Source organism: Lathyrus oleraceus, chromosome 3 (genome assembly GCF_024323335.1).
Source record: "Lathyrus oleraceus cultivar Zhongwan6 chromosome 3, CAAS_Psat_ZW6_1.0, whole genome shotgun sequence".
In the NCBI taxonomy this organism is placed as follows: Eukaryota; Viridiplantae; Streptophyta; class Magnoliopsida; order Fabales; family Fabaceae; genus Lathyrus; species Lathyrus oleraceus.
Window position 1 is genome coordinate 54,798,448 of NC_066581.1, and position 676 is coordinate 54,799,123.

The following is a 676-nucleotide window of genomic DNA, read 5'->3' on the forward strand; positions in this document are numbered from 1 at the left end:
CTCTCAACCAGGATCTCGATCAAAAATGTCCCTGCATATGGGTAAACATGTGTTAGATGCAGGTAAATGCAAAATGTAATGATGCTGATGAATGAATGCAATGCATAGTGGCATCCTCCAAGTTGTCTGATCATCTGTTGCACTGAAGCCTGACCTCTGAACTGATCACAACCATCCGAGGGAATATGCAACCACAAATCCGACTCAAGGGTTCCGAAATAAACGGAACTGAAAGATACATCATCATCATCATCATCACACAGTCTCTGAGCAGACAACCTCAATCCTCTGAATCGGCCCGGGGAATCCTGAAATAAACGGATCCCCACTGATAAATAACTCGGACAGCACTTCGGCGTCACGACAATAAATGACCATAAATCCGACTTATAAATATGACTCTGATCCACGAAACCCAAAGTCACCATCAAAGTCACCATCTGAACATGCATCTGAAAGAATCACCTTCCCCTCATAGGTAAATTCTATTCAGGTCATCCTAAGGCGGATAATAGTCTCGACAATCGGGAAAAGATACTCAATGGGTTTGCCCTTTCGGGTGTGCCATTGTAGCTCTCTTAAGATCGTCTAAACCAAAGATCCGGGAAATGATCGGTCACCAGAGTCAATAGTTCAGATGAAGTTGCTCATCCAAAGTGGATACTCCACAGAGGAA